The following is a 20,851-nucleotide window of genomic DNA, read 5'->3' as shown; positions in this document are numbered from 1 at the left end:
AAATTTTACTTAAGTACAAGTAAAAGTACCAGTCTAAAAATCTACTCAAGTAAAAGTAAAAAGTAGCTCATTTAAAATTTACTCAGAGTAAAAATTACTTAGTTACATTTTAACAGTGGGAGGGAGGCAAAAATGGGAGAGAACAAGGGTGTCAAACTCAGTTCCTGGAGGGCCACAGTCCTGCACAGTTTAGATATAACCCTAATTAAACACACCTGATCCAGCTAGTCTAATCATTTAGGCTTATTTGAAAACTACATGATATGTGTGCTGGAGCAGGGTTAGAACGAATGCAGCATTCCAGGCAACCTGTAACCCGTGTTTTTCCAACCTTCTACCCATGAAAGTGCACTGGAACAGCAGTCAAACCCATGACTTCCCACCCGTGAACTCGTACTAGATCGATGTACTCCCAGTTCCGAGCTCTGACGTCACATAGCCTGCGAAACAACAATGGCAGCCCCTACGGATATTATTGCCTATGGATGCAGTGTTTAAGCAAGTGGTTTGAAGTCGTGACTTACGGGCTCAAAAACCTGCCTGGAATGCAGCATAAACTCTGCAGGGCTACGGCCCTCCAGGAACTGAGTTTGACACCCCTGGGATAGGCCTATTAATCTCAAACTAGTTGTTTTTAATTAAAGGAATCAGTTATTTAGAATAATAAGACATTTGGGCTATTACCAGGCAAATCAGTATCAACAAACTCATCTTTTCAATGCAGAGGAATTGCAGAAGCTTCATTGGAAGTGGCATTTAGATGTATTTACACACTGTTTAGTGCAGGACAAGAATGCATTTAACCTCCAGTTACAAATGCATGAATAATGTTTTGATATACAAGACATAAATTGTTGAATACTCATTTGACATTATAAGAAATTAATTATAAAAAAAAAAATAAAAAGATACTTTAAATGTGAAATTAAAATGGCCAGTATGTGTTAGCAAGTCACTGTTAATAAGTGAGTCATTGCGATTGAACCGAATCATTTAAACGGTTGATTCATTTAGGAACGAAACACCGTCATGTTGCTCAGTGACGCAAAACTGTGCTTTGGTGGCTGTATTTGGAGTCATTTTTTGTTGTAGAAATAGAGCAAAAACAGGCAGTATGGTGTCTAAAACGCAAGTCTCTTAATTAACTTGTTTACTGACCTGTTGTAAAAAAAAAAATATATATATATATATATATATATATATATATATATATATATATATATATATATATATATATATATATATATTATACCTATAAATTCCCGCGCACATCATTAAAACAACAATTATGATATTATCGCAGACGATATATATCGCACCACTGTCTTTTTGGCTAATTTGTGCAAAAACTCTTGCTAAAATGTCAAAGCTTCATTTTAACCACCAATGCAACGATGCAGTTATTTAGCTTACCTCTACATGCTTGCGAAGGGTTGATGTCTTCTCGAGATTTTATAAGCTGCTAGTTTGGTCTCCCTAGGTAAGCACAGCTTACACTACACAATAAAGCAGAAATATGGCCAGGGGTTCACTTCATTTCCTTCGAGTTCAACTTCAGAATATGACAGGATTTCATTTTCAGCGGTGTCTGCACCACTAACACCTGTTTTGTCCATCTGCTTCTTTCTTGTGATTTTAGCGCCAGTTTACCCTCCTGCCCATTATTTACTGCAGTAGTTTCCAGGGAGCGAATTTTTATTTTATTTTTATTTTTTTTACTCAGTAATTAATGTGTTTTAAAATGTAGCTAAGTACAATACTTCAAACAAAATATACTTGAGTAAAAGTAAAATTACAGGTTTTAAAAATTACTTTAAAAAGTAGAAGTACACAAAAAAGCTACTCAATTACAGTAACGCGAGTAAATGTAATTCGTTACTTTCCACCTCTGCAATTTAGTTATGAACTTAAAATTGGGCTATACTAAGCGCAAGACAGTGTATTCATTTTATAAACTGAAAGGTTATGTCAGTATTTGGCAAACATTGTGACTTTTATTGATTTATTTTATATGTGAACGCACCATGTCAAGCTTATTTTGACACCTGACTGGAAACCTGATTAGTCACTGAGTCCAACTTGAGACTGTTTTTCTGTCTGGCATGTGTCATATGCAGTGACTCATTGGACACGACACTTTTGGATTACAGCAGTTTATCGACATTTTCTGTTGTGTCGGTTTACTGCATTTGTTGTGACATCTGTGAAGAGAGAAAAAAAAAAAATCAAACATCCTTGAGAGGAAGACCACAAGAGACATGACTGGGTTACCATGCTGAGAAAATGTGTGTGTAAATGCAGCAAGGGTGAAGTGTGGCCAAGTGCATTGAATCCAACAGACAGTGTGTGTGGAGTGTCTCTCTGTGTGATATTGGATTATAGCTGTAATAATCCCAGACATCCACTGGGAAACATGCTGATAGCACAGATTGGGATTTTTTCTTTTCTACTCCACACAGCGGGACCAAGGAGAATAAGCCAAACCTTGACAGCATTCCAGACCCTGATTATCAGATTCAGTTACTGGATATGGTACCCAGCTCCTGCTGCCAGAATTCCGAACCTGGAATTCTTGGAACCAGGCTGGCTTGCGCTAGGCCACAAATGCATATAGGATAAGTGAGCAAGTTGCTGCTATTGAGTTTGGGATTAAATGAACAGTTCATGCAAAAGTGAACATTCTTTCATCATTTAGCCTACTCTTATGTTGTTTCAAATGGGATTTTATTTAAGAGATGTAAATTGACTAATCTTTAACATGTTTGCTATTAAACATACATTTTGGAGTGATCTATTTTTAGAGTTCAAACCAAAACAAAATGCTGTTTTATAAGAGAAGTCACTGACAATTTTGCGACAGCTAGGATGGGATTCAGTTTATGCCAATTCTCAGTTATTTCATCTGTTATCCACAAAGAGTAGTTGACTGTGGAACAGCTCTGACAGAAATTCTGTGATGTCAAGGCTGTGATGTGATTGGTTATCAAGGGACACGTGATCCAAGTTTGCCATTATAGTTTCTCTAGTCGTAGAGCCGTGGACCTTTTTATCTTATTATAATAAGACCATACCTCTGGTACAGCTATTCCCTGTAATTATGAATATATTTACAACAAATAATTCCAATTATTCTGTAGGGGCCTCCAAAGTCACGGAAATACCCAAAATTGCATGTAGCTGCTTTAAAATACAATAAATAGAGCCGCTATTAAATTAAAACATTCCTTTCGTTAGTTCTTAAATCTCTTTTGTATTTGTGCATATTCAGTCAGTTCAAGACAAGCAAGAAACAATGGCATCTGATATCTTACCTGGCATGACACATTTTCATATAGCAATATACTGATATTACGGCAGCAGAGAATATGAAAGACCTCACTTTGTCACCATCAAGTTTGCAAATATAATGCCTTCTTTGATATCACATGCAATAAATAAAAAAAAAAAACTAATGCCGGAGGGACAAATCAGAGAATTCAGAACTTAAGCTTGACAGTTAATTTTATTATTCCTGTTGTTTGTTTGCTCATAAACTCCTCATCACTCATCATGGACCACAACAGGCTTACTAATGCTCACAATCCAAGAAATGACAGGTTTAAAATTAAGTTTAGAAAGGGCAGGTATCTATGTATGACATGACACTCTAACACTGCTAACACTGCTAAATGACCTCAAATCACAATTCATGGGTGTTGTTTTAATTATTAGTATTGTCACGTCTCTTTTAATTATTCACAATCCCCAAAAGCAATTTCCTCTGTTCTCAAACCCGGATAAAGTATACAGATAAGCCTGCCTTCCAGAGAATTGCAATGCCATGTAGAAAGTTAAAGAAAAATGTTAAGAAAGATTTACAAAGCACCAAGGCATCTTGTGTGAAACCTGAGCCTTATAAACTGTATTAATACACAGACACAATATATAGTGCCTGTTAACATCACCTCAGTGTGCTTTTACTAGTTTACTAGTGCTCAGTATTCTGTTTCATGTCTTGACAGTTTCAGCTGTATTTACAGATAAAGGACCTAAGATAAACGGAATACAGGGCGATAAGGCTCTCAGTTATATTGGGCACGTTATTACATTCTTAATATCATGCAGTTATTTCTCCTAAGGTAGGACTTTAGATTTTATCTTGCGTGTCTGGGTGGATTAAACAAACATGACATGTTTTGTGGTGAATATTCTGAGACTTACAGAGCAGGAACAGTCCAAATATACTCATTCAAAAAGAATGTGTTGACTGAAGGTCTGCTATACAAGGAATTATTAAAGGAATATTTTTGGTTCAATTCAAGTTAAAAAAAAAAATTAAAATTTGCTGAAAATGTACTTAATATACCCTCAGACCATCCAAGATATAGATGAGTTCATTTGTTTATTCATCGGAACAGATTTGGGATTGGAACAGAAATTTTGCATCACCAATGGATCATCTGTAGTGAATGGGTGCCATCAGAATGAGAGTCCAAACAGCTGATAAAAAAACATCACACAGTCCATCAATTAACGTCTTGTGAAGTGAAAAGCTGTGTTTTTTTTCAAGAAACAAATACATCATGAAGACATTTTAACATTAAATCGTCACTTCTGGCCAAACTACCAGTCCATAATCCATAATACCACTTCCTCCAGCTCAATCAACAGCACTTGTTGCATAATGCTGATTCATTTCAATTTGACTCTACTTGGCGTCACTGCATTTGGACAATTTTTGTAGTGACCGACATTAATATATTTTTTCTCTAGAAGAATTAACTCTTTTTTAGACAAAATATCAAGGAAAGTCATGATACCGTTGAGTGCTGGAACTCCAGGATAGTTTAATTTGTTGTGTTAAAAAGACGAGCATGTTGCAAATGGGAGCCAAATAGACCAGAAGAGGCCCATCTAAACAAGCATCAATAATAGATGGGACCCATCCTGAGCTGTGCTCAGCAGGAGGGCCGTATGACAATCTGCACTGCCTGTGGCCCTGAGTTTCAGAGCAAAGGGTCCATGTGCCATTGATCTTGACCCCCCGTACCTCCTTGTCCTCACTAACAACACTCTTTGGGATTTAAGCGGCTCTTCAATCTTTAATGTCTGCTTAAGCCAAAAAAAATGCTAATTTCTGTGGGCTGCCACCAATTTCCTACCCTTTTTTGTTTCTATGGTTCTCTGAAATTACAAATCTCTTTTCCCTATGGTCCTATTTAGATCTGCACTCTACAGCTGGGGACGATTACCCATAGGAAGCCGGAGGGGGGGAAGGGTCGCATTTTGGAGTTGCTCAGGAAGTTCTGAAGGTGGCGGTTGTGAGATAGAGGCTATGGAGGTGGGAAGTGTCAGACCTCAGGCTCAGACGGGGGATTTCACTCGGGTCACGGCCTAACTTGGGGTTTCCCGACCACCTCCAGAAGTGAGAGCAGCGGCACGTCTGTGAAGATAAGCCAAAACAAGGAAGAAAGGAAAGGCATGGGATGAAAGAGAAAAAGAAGCAACTACCATGCCCAAATCTGCCTTAACTCCTGCTGTCAGAGAGGAGACAGATGGTCATCTTTTTTTATTATTTTGTCTGTTAGACAGGAGCCATCTTACTTTGTGATGGTCTTATGTGTCCATATCATCATATTCACCTCATTGGTGTCAATATATATATATATACAGACAAAAGTTAATTGTACTAAATAAATAAACATAATTTGGGGGCTTTATGTTTGGGTCAGTAAAATATTTTCTTGTCTTATGATCACCAAGGCTGAATTTATTTTATAAATAAATAAATATAAGTATTAAAGTATTAAATTATTAAAATTACAATTTACATTTCTGTTTTCTAGTTGAATACTGTAAAGAGTAATTCATACCTGAGATGACAAAGCTGAATTATCAGCATATTCATTTTTGTCTTAAGGCCCCGGTATACCTCAAACGAAGTTCGTTTTCGTTCTTCATTTGGGGGCAAAAAGAAGCTCAAAAAGGCTGAGCGAAGGTATACTGTTTTCGAACATTCCAAAACCCCCATGCTGCTGGAGGCAGGGTGTAGATCAATGTAAACATACGTCTTATTGCGACGCTCGCGTGTATCCCCTAAACACAGCAACTATGAAATGATGAAGTGTAGGCAATCTAGGTGTGAGAAGTGCACCAATGTTTCAGAATTTATAGACAAAAGAATAATGATAAGCAGCAGTTCAGAGTCAAGTATCATGTTTGCAATACAAAAGAACCATAATCAGTCCTTTATGGGAAGTGTGAATGTCTCATAGTCTGAAAACTTTAGCATGATGTGGAAAAAAATATTTGGAGTCAGTTTGTTACTTTATTTTATTAGTGTTCATTGATTTTATTGAACTGGATAAATTGTTACAGCTTTTTATATTTTATGTGGTGTCATGAATTACTTTTGATAAAAACAAAGGTTTATTATTGTATGTTCGTTTGGCATTTCATTTATTGTATACTCTTTAAATTCACTTACTGAAAGAAAAACAACAGCAGCAGCAGTATGGTGTAACATTTATTTGAAACACATGTATTTGGTACTTGCTACCTTATATCTTTACTCTTTCCTTTCATTCTTTTCATGGCTTTGGAAAACTTGTCTCGGATGTTTCTCTGCATCGCTTTTTGCATAACTCCGGGTCGTCGACACCAAGCTTCGTTGCAATTTCGTTCTAGGAATTAAATGCTTTCTCTGAATCTTTAAAGTCTCTCCGCGAGCGATCATACAGGTGCGAATATATCTCTGCCAGCTCAGCTATTCAACACATTGTATTTATGTTGCTACTGATAGGAGATGTTGTTCTCTTGCCTGACCTCCGTTGAATGAGATATGAACCGGGGGAAATAAAAATTGCATGTCAAAGAAGGTGGAGTTTCAGAACATACCCACCGATTGCGTAACCGCCACAGACCAATGGAAGCTCAAAGGTGTTTAGGAGCCAAACGAACTCCCCCAGAAAATTTGCTTTGGTGAGCTGTTTTGAACTGTCGAAACAAACTCAAAACGAACTTCGGCATGATTTTGTTCGAAATGACGTCAAATCAAGTATATCGGGGCCTTTATTCTGTTTTTGTTTTTCTATACAGAAGTTGACATGACGACAACATCAAATGGCATATTCTTGCGTCTCATGAACAAACGGCACTGACTCATAAAAGTGCCATATGTATTATATAAAACTTTTACATATTTATACTTTTTTTGTGTCCCAAACAACACAGAAAACAAGCTTGGAACAACACAAGGGTGAATAAATAATGACAGAATTTTCTTTTTTGGGGGGTGGGGGGGTGAACTATCCTTTTAAGCCTTGGCTGTCAGTAATTGTTAATTTAACTCATGGGTTAACTTTATTACCAGCCTGTCCAATTAGAATATTAGGAAGCAAGCAGACCAATTCATTAATGACACCTTTTATGTTCCTGCATGAGAAGTGCTGCATGTGGTGCATTATGGGATGTCAGAATAATAAACATCAAGTGAATGAACACTTAGACAGATATAGGATTGCATTCATCTAGAGTTGAGGAGTCTTTTGTATTTCAAGTGCCCCCCGCACCTTTAATAATTTAATGTCTGCTGTTACCTCTCCTATCCATCCATCCCTCCCTTTCTCCTTCTCTATTTCAGTATAAACGGTGTCTATCGTGCACCACTCAGGGGAGGCAACACAAACACGAGTCACCCATCTCACAGTCTGTGTAAGCGTATAGTGTTAACACCATATTGGCAGTTCTTGTTTTGTCTTAGCTGTCTTCTTGGCTCTCGACGGCTAATGTTAGCGCTCCTAGCTAGTCGACAGCTCCTCTGTCTTTTCACACAATGGGATCTTCTCTTCTCCTGAGCAGCAGTGACTAAATTAGCCCTGGGACGCCCACTGTATGCACTCCCACAAGCAGAGATCAACCATCAATCACTCAACACCATTACTAACAGGTCAGCCTGAGCTATGTCCTCTACACACGCAATACGAGAGACTGCAGCTATTAAAATGATTGATCTATCCATCCACACACCTCTGCGGTGGCTTTCCTCCTCATTTCAATAACAGCACGTACTGTATGTTGCAGGTTATTGCGTCTTGTATATTAAAAATGCAGCCGTTATGTTGTATGCACCTTAAATAAATGATACAACATGGCACTTCAAAGCTGCTTATTTCACAGCTCTTAACGTGCACAAATGCACCACAACCTTTCACCCGCCAGGGTCTTTGTGTCTGGGTTCAAAGGCTGACCCTTGAACCCAAGCTAGAATCTTCCACTGCCCGGCATTTATCAAACAGAAAATGAAAGCTCATGGAGAAGCAGGTTCCTCTAGACCTCGCTGGGGCCAGGGGTGATATCATTATCCCAGCAACAGAACTGATGGCAATGGGAGAGCTTTGTGTTGTGACTCCTCCTGGACCCGGTCATTAAAACAGCCTGCCTTCATTCATTATGGATGTGTTGTGTGCTCGCTTGGGCCTTTGTTCGCTGTAAAACCTGCCTGCCTCTGAAGAGTCGAAGCATGAGTGATGGGAGAAGAAGGTGTGCGAGACGAGAAAGAGACAGAAGCAGACAGACAGGAGCATCTGTGCAAGTGGGAGGAAGGTAAGCATGCATTAACAGGGTTGGGAAAGCTACTTTTAAAGTGTATATTGCCAAACTACATGTTAATCATAATCACAGTCAGGTTACTGTTTTGAAAAAAAAGTAGTTAGATAAGCAGCAAGCTACGAACAATTCATCGCTACATTACAGTTAGTTAAGACAGAAATATGCTTAAAAAAAAATAAATAGGATATAACTATTCAAAGATAATTTCTAATTTAATCTGAGCCATATTCTGGCTGGTAAAAAAAAAAACGAGAAACACCGATTTACATAACAGGACATAGTACAGGGAGATGAATGGGTGAATCATTTTTTGTTTTTATATTCAATCACATGAACTGTCCAAACAAATGATTCACTAGAATGAAACCAATTCACACTTTCCAACACCACATATAAGAGAGTGGACCATTTAAGATGAACCGATTCACTAGAATCATTTATCTTTTCCAACACTACATATGAAACAGTGGACCATTAAAATGAATCGATTCACTAGAATCATTGTGACATTCCAACACTACATATGAGAAAGTGGACTATTTAGGATGAATAAAGCCACTGGAATTAATTAAACTTTGCAAACATCTCAGAAAAAAAGAGCCGATGCACTAGAATGAATCTGACCCCCCCCCCCCCCCCCCCCAAAAAAAAAGGAAAAAAAAAATTCTGTCATTATTTACTCAAACTGACTTCTATAGTATGGAAATAAATAAATAAATGGGGACCAACAACTGCTTGGTCAGCAGCATTTTTCAAAATGCCTTCTCTGGTACAGTTAACTGCCACACAACTGAAAAATCTAGTTACACTATTAGCACTGCTATTTTTAGTTAGCTACTCCATAACACTGCTTATCAACTATGAAACTCCTTCTGCAGAATCCAGGAAGGAATTATGAGCAGCTTTATTTACTGAAAAACAGTTTAGATGAGGTGTGAGAAGCACTCGTGCCCCCAGTAAACCAGATCGATGGCCCAATCAAAGCAAATTATGGGGCTTCTGGGAGGAGGAACGCTCACACATAACCATTTCCAGCTGCATCCCTCCAAATCCCTCTCTTTTATTAATAACAACACAGAGCTGATCTTAGGTCAGCTATACAGCTTGTAATAGCCTCATAACGTCGGTGTAATGCTCAAAATGCTCCTCCACTGAAACGAGACAGAGGCCTTATTACATTAGTTTCTGTGGTGTGGGGACTAACACGTGTCCGCCGGTTAAATTTGCTGCGGTGGCAGAGGCATGCAGGTTTAATGGGAATGTGATGATGTTCTGCGGACATACACCAAAGCACCACTGTTTCCATGACAATCATTTATCTGTAACCGCAGCACAATTTCATCCGTGATTTTAATGGGCAGCAACAACATACAGTAGATAGTCACTAAAGACAAAGGAAGATGCTGTGAAAATACACACACAGACTCGCTCTCTCTCTCTTCCTCTCACAGTAATGAAATCAGATCTTCTGCGCACTTCAACTGTTTTGAAAATGACTCCATAGAGGACAACAAAAACATTTCCGCAAGTTGTGTGAAATAAGAGATAGATGGAATCACTTAGTGCTGGCATTCACAATTCGCCACTTTGGAAGGAAGATAAATAGTCTGTGTGCTGTGGGATCTGTCCACCTTAGCTAAATTCCCTCACTCGCTCTCTTTCTCTTCTCGCTCTTGTTTCTCTTCTGTTCTGTTCTGCTGATGTATGCAGAACACAACAAACTCAACATGAAAAGGAAGAAAAATTGAGGCTAATTTCCATTAAAAGATGACAGTTTTAACTGCAAATGAACATGCAAGACTGCCGATAACGTCTTGCGCTAATGAACCGACTCAGCATTTAGTTTCCTTTTGGTGTTGGGGGGTGGGGGCTTGACTGCCAATTACAAACACTTCATTTTCTTCTCTCTTTCTTTCCCACATTCTCTCCTCCTAAAGGAAGTTGCTTTCCTCCCACTAGTCCAATTTGTTTCTGTGACTTTTGAACTTTGGCTGGGAGGAGACAATTTATCAAGTCATAACCGTAACAAAAAATGTTATGAATTAAAGGTGCAGTGAGCAATTTCAGCTGGTTTGCTAACTTATGCTAGTCTTAGCCACTGAACTTGAACATCCTTCACTCACATGTCTTTTCAGCACAGCAGAAGATTTCAGAGATTTCTATAAGTAAAAACAGAACGTACTATAGGGGCTGGGCAATGAATCATTTTATATTCAATCGCAATTGTACCTTCTAACAACTGAAAACAATATAATCAAGATAAAACTACTACTGTATTGCATTATATTTTTTGCAGATGTCATTTTATCTTGCATTATAAATCCAGCGCACCCTACACCTTTACAGCAGTGCCCTTTAGGCACTCCCTAAAAACCAACATACAGTAGATTCAATAGAAAAAGGTGCCTCTAATTACAATACAATTCACTAATTAACTGCAATGAACACCAGTGGCAGTAAAACACCATCAACTTTTATTCATTTTCACACAAATTATGATTACTTTGTGTGGTTCCTTGAAAAAATGCTATGTAATTACCTCAAAGCACTTTTAACATCCATTATTTGTAAACTAATACATCACATTACCACCTGTATGCCTTTTCTGATGTAGTAAACTTGCTCAGTAGCTCACCTGGTACAGCACGGCACTTGCAATGTAAAATGCTCAAATACGAGTCCCATGAAACAAGAGTCACTATAAAAGAACTCAAAGACTTGTAGAAGCAAGAGAAAGTAGCATGGTTGCTTTCACCTCACATTTGTATTTGTTACCACTATTGGTTTAGGATTTTGTGTAGGTGGTACATTATTTTTTAACCTTTTAGTGCCACTCACTGGATATTTAATTTCTGAACCAACACGATATGAAAAACTGTCCCTCAAAAATATCAATGAAATCTGCTATCAAATGGTCACTGGAAACATTTTAGATGATAACACCAGATGTATCTGGTTATTACTCTATCAGAGTGATCTACAGAGATCATAGTCAAATTGATCAATAGAACATTGATTAGTTCTAATATACATTTGCTTAGACTGCTTCATATGTTCATATACAGGCTGATCAAAGTTGGGCTAGAGTTACTAGAAGATTATGAACTTGGCAACCTCAATTGACCCCATGATCAGTCCTCTGCTTCTTTCTCTCCCTCGTGATATCATTCTGTCTCGTCTAGCCAAAGTTTTGACAGCTCAGTTTGAAACCAGCAGCATTACAGATATCAGATTCCTGCTGATTGGAGGGGGATTTCCTGTTTGCTGTTCTGAGTCATGTACTGAAGCATTTCTCATCCCATTCTCACAGCGCTCTAAAGTTGGAGATAAAGCATCCACACCCTGTCAAAGTGTTTCGCTGTCAGATTACTATCTTTTGAGTCAAAGTGAATTCTTTAAACAAAAGATGTCATGCTTTACCTTCTGTTGGGATTTAATGAGTGATGTATTGATATATATATATATATATATATATATATATATATATATATATATATATATATATATATATATATATATATATATATATATATAAAATACATAGTGTATTGATTTTATGTTAGTGTCATTAATAATAATAATAATTAACATTTACGTAAAGAGTGACGATTAAATCAAATGACAACCCTAATAATATATATCATAAATTATAAATTACTTAAATAAAAATGTAATTAACTGTATTTCTTAATATAATATACCAAATATTTAATATTAACTTTATTATTGTTGTTGTTTATAATAATTTATTTTATTAGTTAGCATTTAATGTACATGTTACTATTATTTAATATTTACTATTCATTTGTTATTATTTATCTTTATTGTTTTAATCATATAAATGTAATTTATACATAGTTAAATTATATCAAGAATGACTCTCTGTCCTCGAGAATCACTTCCATTAAATGTTTCATGATTATATTAGAATTTATCTTAAAATGTGTGATTTAAAATGTGTTTAAACATTTCAAGCAAATACTGTGGGGAGCTGCTTGTCTGCATTGGAAATAATTCATCAAAAGTAACAGATTGCTGCAGACAGAAGTCGCTGGTCTCTCTCTCTCTTCTGTATAGAGAGGCAACAAACCAATGATTGGTTCTCAGGGGACGGATGGAGTGGAACGTGTCCCAGCCGGCACACTGACCTGATTATCATTGTCAGATCTCTTCTTCCACTCCGGGATTGAGTCTGTCTGTCCACAGATCTGTCACTTGTTCGCTTCTGCACTCACTCATCCTCTTTCCTCCTTCTGAAATTGAGGGATTGAAATCCAGGGAGTTGCCTGGCCATGGATCCAACTTGGTGACATGGTGCTCCATCATGCTGGAAAATCCACGGATCATCACCAAATTGCTCATGGATCGCTGGAGTCACTCTTGCAGGACATTTTGATACCATTCTTTATTCATGACAGTGTTTTTGGGCAGAATTATGAAAGAGCACACTCCCTTGGTTGAAAAGGAACCCCACAGGACTCATGGTAGCGTTCACCTTTTCTTCTCCGAACAACTGATTTTCCAGATGTTCCAAACAGTCGGAAGGGAGCTTTATCAGAGAAAATAACTTTGCTGTCCAATCTTTGTACTTCCTGCAGAATTTCAGTCTGTCCTTGACGTTTTTCTTGGAGAGAAGTGGCTTCTTTGCTGCCCTTCTTGACACCAGGCCGTTGTCCAAAAGTCTTGGCCTCAATGTGTGTGCAGATACTCTCACACCAACCTGCTGCCATTCCTGAGCAAGCTCTGCACTGGTGGTGACACGATTCCGTAGCTGACACCTCAAGAGGAGATGGTCCTGGCTCTTGCTGGACACTCTGGGACATCCTGAAGACTTCTTCACTGCAGTTGAACCTCTCTCCTTGAAGTTCTTGATGATCCAGTAAATGGTTCTTTCAGGTGCAATATTCTTTGTAGCAATTTCCTTGCATGTGAGGTCATTTTGATGCAAAGCGATGATGGCTGCATGTGTTTATTTGGAGGTAACCTGCTAACAAGAACATAATGATTGGAAGCATTTCTTCCTTCCTTTAATAGCAATCAATCTGCTCTTACAATCTAATTAGCATGATAGTGATTTTACCTGACTAGTACTCATTCACACTTTCACATGGGCTGCTGATATGATTAGTCAATTAATGTTAGCTGGTCATTTTGTGTCAGGATCAAAAAAGAGTGATTTATTTATTTATTTATTTTATTTTTTCTTGAAATGTTAATATCTTGGCCAATGAAGCTTTTAGCAATTTCTTAAAATGCATCTGATCACTCTACACAATAATCTAGAAACAATTTGAATGAACACCACAACAGCTTAAGCAGCAAACTTTGCAAAACACAAATATGTCACTGCCAAAACTTTTGGCTTTACTGTATATATATGTAAATATTTTTTTTCAATTTCCTGTTCACTTTTTTGTGCAGTAGAAGCTGTTTATACTCATTCTGCGTCTCTGATAGAGATGAACTGAAACAGAATCAAGACACTGAGAGTTCATCAGTGAAGATAGTGACAGGAAGCTGCCAAAAACAACCATCGCCTCTCTCTCTCACACACACATACAGAGAGAGTGAGCATCCGTTCTCAGCGGGTCAGACTCATGCTGTCAGCAGCCCCATCAGCTGAGCAACATCCCTTTGAAAAATCGTCTTGCTGATTTTTCTATTTACGAGCTGGCTGTGGAACAGTATTTATCCCATAATTACACCACTGTCACTGACAATTTCCATACAAATCATCAGAAAAACATTGAAAAATGGACCCAAAAGTCTGTAAGGCAACATTTCCACTCTGTAAAAATCGTGCCAAACATATTTTTCACTGCTTTTCAACAAAGCAGCAGGGGATGATGTCCAAAGAGAAAGATGCATAAATGTCTTTCAACGTTAACAGGAGTGAAGCTGAAGTATTTGGATGTTTTAAATGACCCAGCTAATGAGGAAAATCAGCTATCACTTAGCGGCTGGGGACTTTTCATGTGGTTTGCATATCCTAATGATATAGTGGGTAGTTTTTATTGATTGCACATGAAAAACACATGTAAATGCATTTACACACGCATATAGACATGCTTGAACCCTAAAATGTAAATGTGTCCAAATGTTTTGATATATCTTTCACATGTTAGTGACCTTTTCCAGAAATTTTGTAAGATTTGTTAAGTTCGGTATCCTTCAGAAATCATGTAATGCACTCAAGAAACATACAATAGATACAACCCCAATTCCAGAAAAAGTTGGGACGTTTTGTGAAATGCAATAAATTTAAGAATCTGTGTTTTGTTATTTCTCCAACTTTTATTTGACAAATGTACAAAGACAAGATTTACAAAGTTTTCACTGACCAACTTAAGTGTATTTTGTAAATATAAGCAATGTTTGATTTTGATGGCTGCAACACTCCAAAAAAGCTGGCACAGAGGCAAAATAAAAATGAAAAGGTTACAGAATATCCAAATTAAACTGTTTTAAAACAGTTCACAATATGCAGGTTAACTGGTAATAGGTGAGGGGATCATGTTTGGGTATAAAAGGAGCATCTCAGTCTTTGCAAGCAAAGCTGGATCATGGCTCATCACTTTGTGCCAAATTCCATGAGAGAAGTGTCAAACAAATCAAAAATTGCAAAGAATTTAGGTCTTTCGCCAACTACAATACATAATATTATGAAAAGATTCAGGGAATCCAGAGAAATCTCAGTTTGTGTAGGGCAAGGCAGGAAATGCTGTGGTGTTAAATATAGTCACATGGGCTCAGGAGTATTTCAGAAAACCACTGTCACTTAACACAATCTGCCACTTGAATCTCTGCTACTCTAGAAAGCTATACATCAATTCTATGTAGTGATGCCACAGGGTTCTCTGGGCCAGATTTAAAGTGTATGACCAGTCATGGAAAGGAGAATCACACAATGACGATCACAGACTGCTGAGCATCTGAAGTCTTTTATTAAGTGAGACTGGACAAAATGTTTTGCTTGCAAAATTTTAACAGTTAGTATCTTCAATCCCCACTCAATTAAACATTGTAACTAAAAGGAAAATTGATGCGACACAATGTTAAACATGCCTCTGTCCTAACTTTTTTTGAGTGTGCCACAGCCATCAAAATCTAAATTTGTTTATATTTAGAAAATAAAAAAAGTTGAGCAGTGAAAACATTGGACATTATTTATTTGTACTAAAGAGAACAAACAAATATCATATTCTTGATTTTTTGGCAATTCACAAAACGTCCCAACTTTTCTTGAATTGGGGTTGTAATTATCAGTTGAAAACAGTTGTGCTGCTTAATATTTTGGTAGAAACCTTGATTCATTTCTTCAGGACTGATGAACGGTAAGTTCAAAGGAACAGCATTTATTTGAATTAGAAATCTTGTAACATTACAAATGTCTTTGCTGTCATTTTTAAGAACCACCAATAAGAACCAAACTGATATGCATAATGCATTCTGTCAATTTCCCCCAAAAAATTAGTGCAGACCAAGCTACCCTGGGTCTGGATATGTGTTCTATAGGGGTTTGTATCTGTAGCTGTAGACATTCATTAAACAGCACATGTGGAGGGAGGCTTATAAAATATTTTTAAAGAAAATAACCAACTATAAAAATCAGAATTCATTCATTAATATTCTCTATTCAAAATGTTTTGCTTTGTCTAACATTATATCTGTGCTTGCTTATATTGTGCACAAAGGCCTGTTTTCCTAATAAGATCAGGGTCTCTGACTTCTCCCTCACATTCCTGCTTCTATTCAATTACATTCCTTTCATCTGTGTTTTTATCACTCCTCCCTTCTCAGCTTTTTCTCTTTTTCTCGCTCTCCCTCTCTCCTCCTCCATCACTCTTAAACGGATTTGTTCCTGTCAAGCTGATTCATTTCTGTTTTTGTTCCATTCTTCCATAATCTATACTGTCCAGCTCTGTGATAAATGCAGCAGGATGCGATCTTCACAGTCAGAGCTCAAAACGCTTCGTATAAATGCTGCTGTGTCTCAGTTTCATGTCTGTTGTGAACCTGTCATAACACAATATATTACAGACAGAAATAAATGAAAACTATATTGGATCTGAAAGCAAACCTGTAAATGTGTGCTGTTACTAATATTTTGAGAAAATATCAGCCAAACAAAAGAATGCATCAGCATAAAAGCCTTCAAGGTACAATAGCAAGGTCTAAAGTTCAAAGAGAGGGAGGACAATGGTGAAAAACAAAATTATGACTGTTTTTGCTGGCAAGAAACCTTGACAAGTGGACCTCAAGGAAAAAATAAATAAAAAATAAAATGATATGACCCTTAAAATGCTTGTATTGTGTATCTGGGAAAAGGACATGAAGGACATGTGAGAATGTGAAGTGCAAGGGAACGTGGGTGCAATGAAAGTGGCGCCTTCATTAACCACATTAAACTTTGCGCTCACTTTGTATTAGTGCTTTTTGCATAACTGTCACAGCATGGTGACAAGATAGCCTGAACTAAGAAGAAAAGCAAACCTAGCAGATGGCTCGCATTAACACAGCTCTATGACTCTGTGGTGAATATTATGTGATAGATATGATATCCAACGGTGAGCTGGCATACTTCAAAGATAATAACATTGTGCAAATAAATTACAGAGGTGGGATGTGTCAATAAAGAACAGAGGCTGTGTTAGCATGTTTAAATGAACATGAAAGCAGGATACTTATGTTTTATGCTCAAAAGGCATCAACTATATAGGCATACCACAATCACACATACAGTACATGAAGAGTCACTAAATAAACTACAAGACCAAAGTAAAAAGATGAAGGGAGAAGCAGCTATTTTTTTCACCTTTTTTTCTATTTCAATAAATTCTACTCTTTTGAACTTACTATTCATCAAAGAATCTGTATCACGGTTTTCACAAAAATATTAAACCGTTTTCAACACTGAAAATAATAACAAGAAATGTTTATTGAGCAACAAATGAGAATTTTTGAGCAGCAATGTTTCCTACACTGATAGTGTAATGGAAAATTAATAGTTTACATTTTAAGTTATTAAAATTGAAAACAGTTATTTTAAATTATTTACATTTTTACTGTATTTTTGCTCAAATAATCGCAGCCATTGTGAACAAGAGACCTCTTTCAAAATTAATATTTTAAACTGACAGCCGTATTGCATATATAGTTGTTTGTTTTAGGTGTGTATGCTGATATTAGGTGTGTAGTGATTAGTTACATCATTATAACATATGTATTATGATGTTTCATTCTGATTTACATTTACATTTTAACCTAACAAAACAAATCCTTTCTACCACTGACAAATATGACAGTTATTTTTTATTTGAAACTATTTACAGAAAAGATGATCTTGTCTGCGACATCTCGATGTCTTATCAGGCGCGATATTAAACAAATCTCGGCTGATTGAGCCATTTTGCTGGAACAATGGCTCCATTATGTATCATGTCACAGTAGCATCATGTAGACAATCCCCACATGTTACAGCAGATGGGTAACATTAATCTCCACTGAGAAAGAAAGAGAGAAAGCTCATTTCGAGGGCACCAGAAAAGAAAGAGAGAGAAGAGAAACTCTACTTCAGCCAAACATTTAGCAGATTTCACACAACCTTTGTGTATGATGAAATATGAACAGTTGTACAGTTAAAAAGCAAAATATCCACTATTAAGACCCATTCACACACACAAAAAAATAAATAATGAAAAAGCAAATCAAATACCAGACAAAGTGCCTATCCACACATTTTACACACACTTTGAAGAAATACAATCTCAACCGACAATATTTTACTCACTTTAATGCAAAATACAAGCCTGAAAATAAATAATTATTCATGCTAGATATGATCTGCATAATAAAAAATAATTCCAATCATTTTAATTATTTTCACTTTTCTGACTTTTTGTTCCTTATACTCAATCTGTTCTTTATTCCTTTTTGGAATGCCTTTTCCACATGACGTCCTGTGTGATTGGTATGTTTTTGCTTGGTGTGAATAGACATTAAAGCCCAATTAAGTCATGCACTGAATAAATTACATTGAGAAAACAACCTTTGGACACCGCTGTTAAAAGGTCATATTTTGAGTCTGCAAACATGTCCAATTGTCACTTTGACTCATGTCTGAGTTCAGGCCTGCATAAGATGGCATGACAGCACATGATTAAATCTATCCTATCTGATTACATACTTGCTGAATGTCGGTGACACACATAATCAACCTCAAACACTGAAAGAAAATTGCTTTGCATTGCACTGTGCAGCTATGAATGCATTACTTACATAAGGTGAGTGCAATTATATGGTGTAGATGATTAAAAACAGACCAAAAAAAAAAGGGGGAAAAAAAGATTAATCAATAAAAACTGTTCTGTCAATAGCACAGATGGTCTTTGCATTGTTAATATGACACATTGCTAATGGATCAGCTACTGAAAATGATATGGATGTGGCTGGGTGTAAATGGTTTGCTGTGCTAGTGACCCTTGTAAGGCAGCTCTTCTGTCAAAAGCATATGTGACATCCTCCTCAAGAACAATAGCATACATGAAACAGGACACAGAACCAATCTGTATTTATTTATTTATTTATTTATTTATTTATTTATTTATTCTAAGAAATTAACACTTTTAATTCAGCATATTATAATAATTTAAGGATCATGTGACATTAAAGACCAGAGTAATCGCTGCTGAAATTCACCTTCGCTATCTATCTATCTCTCTATTTTGTCTATATAGTTTATTAATTTTTTATTAGTTTTATTTATTTTAGTTAAATTAAATAAAAATAAAAACAAAAAAACAAAACAACAAGCTGAAAAAAAGTTTACCTTTATAGTTTTAGTTAAGAAAAATACCCCTATTTTGAAAAGTAATGTACTTCAGTTGAAAAGCCAGATTTTTTGACTATCAACATCCAGTCTTGTCTACTTTGCCAAAAACTTTGGAAATTGTATAAAGCCAGCTTGGATCTGTCAATGTTCAGTTAGAGCATGCCTTTTTATATTAAGTATGCATCAGGCAGTCAATTGAGACTACATGGAACAAATTAACCGTTTTTTTTATGAGCTTAAACAAAGAACAAGCAATTATCAAATTAACTGCGGCAAAAAGCTAGTGCCAGAAGATTGAAGTGATGCGTGTTAACATAAAAAGTGTTACATGACATTCTTACGACGTTATTTACTTTGCAAAACTGTCAAAGCTGCACAAAGTCAACAACATTAGTACATTAACTGATTTTACAGTGTTTTAGAGTAAAGTAACACTACAATATCATTATCTATTGCTTAAGTCAAGCCACTATTAGCTTTTCACAATGCAACGCTGTGCCATCGAGTTCAAGTGACTATTTGTTTTTGCACCCTGATTGCTCTCTGTGAAGTTTCACTTAGAGTCTGGATCACATTAAAATACTCATTTAAGTAATGCAGCACAGCTTTAGTGAAATTGAATTAATTACCTAATGAATTCAATAAAGATTCTGTCCCCTTCTCTCTCAGATTAATCCCAGATAACAGAGGGGTTTTGGGTTTCAGGGTAAGACCCGCTGAGACTCAGTACATGAACAAAGCTTTCAGATTAATGTTGTCTTGTTTGGAATCAGTCCTAAAACAGCATGTAAGTAACAGATACCATAAAAATGCAATAAAGAAGAAGAGTTTATTACAGTGGCTACTCATTTTAAAGTTTTTATGTAATCTTGTTTCCAACATTGAGAAATGAACACAAAATGAGATTAAACTATTCTTTCTGAGGAATATCAATGTATAAAACACAGTGCTGCAATAACAAAGTTGTGACACCATTCAAATTATACCATTATAATAATTAGAATGAGATACAAGGGTAGATATTTACGTGGATATGGTATGCAACTACCAAACACATTCAAGCGTTAGCACACACACAATGGCCAAAGATAATGAACAGCAGAGTTAGAGGGATTCTACAGAAAGCATGAGAGAGGGAATTATAGTCCTGTGAGCTGAAGTGCTCTACTCGAGAGCTCCACAATGGTGGCCCACCCTTGCCTGTGGCACTGAGAAGGTTGTTTCCTGGGCAACAGAGAGCTGAGAGCAGGGCATCGGTCTCTGAAGTGTGTATGAAGAGCTGTGGACCCAAGCCAATAGTTCATCTCAGGAACAAAAACACTGATGGAGTCACACACACACACACACACACACACACACACACACACACACACACACACACACACACACACACACACACACACACACACACACACACACAATGTTAGGAGG

This window comes from Cyprinus carpio, chromosome A9 (genome assembly GCF_018340385.1).
Source record: "Cyprinus carpio isolate SPL01 chromosome A9, ASM1834038v1, whole genome shotgun sequence".
Taxonomy (NCBI): domain Eukaryota; kingdom Metazoa; phylum Chordata; class Actinopteri; order Cypriniformes; family Cyprinidae; genus Cyprinus; species Cyprinus carpio.
This window is presented reverse-complemented; position numbering follows the sequence as displayed.